Raw genomic sequence first — 3,212 nt, forward strand, 5'->3', positions numbered from 1 at the left:
CTAAAGCCAAGGGACACCCTCAGCTCCTTGTCATATGGCCTCTCCAAATGGCATGTGCAACATGGTGGCTTACCTCCTCACAGCCATGGGGGATGGGAGAGAAGTAGGAGAATCTCACAGCAACATGGACTATTATCTTATATAATGTAATCACATACACACAGTCATGTACATCCCTCCACCTGTGTCATATTCTACTGATTAGAAGCAAGTCACAGGTCACATCCACACTCAAGGGGAGATGATCATACAAGGGTGTGGACACCAGCAGGTGGGGAATCACAGGGCTATCCTAGACTCTCTCACGACAATTGATAAAACTCAGGCTAGACTGTTCAAACAAAAAAATAGGGAATATTATATTATCAATATTAGTAATGAAAGAAGAGACATCACTAAAACTTTTGTATACTATAAGCAGATAATAAGGGAATATTATGAAAAATATCATGCCAGTATGTTTGATACTCAAGTAAGATGGACAAGTTCCTTGCACATACAAATTACCAAAACTGGCACAAGAAGAAACAGAAGTTTAGAAGGAAATTTACAGCTATAAATACCTATATTAAAAATGAAGTAAGATCTCAATTCAATAACCTAACCTTCCACCTTAAGAAACAATTTTTTAAAAAGGAGAAAAGCTAAACCCAAAGCATACATAAGAAAAAAAAAGTAATAAATATTAAAGGGAAATAAATGAAATAGAGAACAGAAAAATAGAGAAAAGTAATGAAACCAAAAGTTGGTTCTTTGAAAAAGATCACCGAAATTCACAAATCTAAGAACAAAGTAGAAAAAAATAGAAAAAAACACAAATTACTAAAATTGAGAATAAAAGAAGGGACATTACAACTAACTTTATATAAGTAAAAAGAATTAATAAGGGAATACTATGAACAATTGTACCATGACAAATTAGATAACCTAGATTAAATTTAAAAAATTCTTAGAAAGATTCAAACTACTAAAAAAAATTGAGAATCTGAAAAGACCTATGACAAGTAAAGGGGATGAATTAGTAATAAACAAAACAAAACAAAAACAAAAACAAAAAACTTCCCACAAAGACAAGTTCAGGAACAGATGACTTCACTGGTGATTTCTGCCAAACATTTACTAAGAATTAATATTAATCCTTCAAAAACTCTTCCAAAAATAGGATGGAACAATTTTCAACTCATTCTCTGAGGTGCTGATACCAAAACCAGGCAAAGACAACGGAAGAAAAGAAAATTACAGACCAATAATCCTTATAAATAGAGACATAAAAGTTTTCAACAAAATACTAGAAAACGAGTCTCCTAATACATAAAAAAAAATTATATGCAATGACCAAGTAAGATTTATCTCAGGAATGCAAGGTTGGTTCAATATACAAAAATTAAATTAATACACCATATTAATAGAATAAAGGGAAAAATCACATGATCATCTCAATGACAATGCAGAAAAAGCATTATCAAAACCCAATTCCCTTTTATGATAAAAACTATAAACAAATTAAGAATAAAAGGAAGTTTTATCAACCTGATAAAGGGCATCTATGAAAAATCCACAGCTAACATCATATGTAATAATGAAAGATGGAAAGCTTTCCTCCTAAGACTAGGAACAAGACCTGGATGTCCACTCTCACCGATTATATTCCACATCATATTGGATATTCTAACCAGGGTAAGTAGGCAAGAAAAATAAAGACATCTAGATTGGAAATGTTGAAGTATAACTGTCTCTCTTTGCAGATGTAATTCTAGGGATTACACAGACACAGAATGAATATGGACCCATACCTCACACCATATACAAAAATTAACTCAAAATGGATCATGAAGTTAAATTTAAGAGCTAATACTACAAAACTGTTAGAAGAAAATACAAGTCTAAATCTTTGTGACCTTGAATTAGGCAACGGTTTCTTAGATATGACATCTAAAATACAAGTAACAAAAGAAAAAATAGATAAATCAGAGTGCATCAAAATTTGAAACTTTGTATTTCAAAACATATCGGGTCCGCTGCCGGCAGCCAACCCTTACAGCCCTAGCCTTGTTCCTTCTGGTGAGAGAGCGAATGGCCTGGGTTACTCTTTCCCTCCTGTCCCCTTTGGAAGGAGATGGGGGAAGAGAGCCTTGAAGAGAGGTGAGCACACCGCCGGCCCCCCAGCCCAGTTAAAGGACACTCAGATGCAGCGGGGGTTCTGTCCGGCAGTTCCGTTTATTAGCACACAAGCACTGGCTTTTATAGGCAGATAGGGAGGGGAGGTTTTAACATTCAGCTTAAAGGTCCAGGGCATGCATCCTGTCTCAATGCCTTTCACGAGCGCAGAAGCACGTATTTGGCCAATAAGGGCTTAGGCAAGGTTCCCGCAGACACTCCCACCCTACTTCCTCCTGGCGCCGTCTTAGGCTGCCACGTTAATACGCCCTTGTGGGCCCATAATGGCGCCACTTGTGATGTCACTTAAGGTGGCGTTGGTTTTTAAGGCCCTACATCTGCCCCTTTTTGTTTTAATAAGGCAGCTGGAGGCGGCTAACCTTCCCAGCCTCACCTCCATACCCTCTGGTGGCTCTGCCTGTCTTAGGTTGTTTCCCTCTGGAAATCTTACCTGTCATTGACTATCCAGCCAAGCGGGGGTAGGGTGGAGCCTTAGAGATTGGCGTTGATTTCTTGAAGGGCCATATTGACCCAAGGGCTGTCAGGACTTTCATTATGGGCCACCTCCTCTACCACCTGGGTGAGCATTACGAGAGAAGTAGTGTTGCGCCTTATAAAGTACACAAACTGGCAAATGGCATAAGGCCCCAAGATGAGGGGGCCCGCCAGGGAGGACAGCAGGGTGGTGAGCCACAGGGAACCTGAAAGCCAGCTTTGGAACCAATTACTATTGGCTTCTTGCTCTTTTTTGCACTTTTCTAGCCCTTCTCTAAGCTTAGCTAGGGAACCCTTGACCATTCCAGAGTGGTCGGTGTAGAAGCAGCACTTTTCTTTGAGGTCAGCACATAATCCTCCTTGCTGTAAGAACAACAGGTCTAGTCCATGTCAATTCTGTAAAACAACCTAGCAATTTTTAAAAATGTTATACAGACACCTCCAAGCGGCTTGTATGACCTCCCAGGTTTGGTTGGCTGGCTCCTGGGGACCTTCCCCGGTGGCAGAGGTCCTTGTCCTTGTTGACCCGAGGAGGGCGGCCACTTGGAGCATCCACAAAG

This window comes from Galeopterus variegatus, unplaced genomic scaffold (assembly GCF_000696425.1).
Source record: "Galeopterus variegatus unplaced genomic scaffold, G_variegatus-3.0.2 Scaffold2405, whole genome shotgun sequence".
Taxonomy (NCBI): domain Eukaryota; kingdom Metazoa; phylum Chordata; class Mammalia; order Dermoptera; family Cynocephalidae; genus Galeopterus; species Galeopterus variegatus.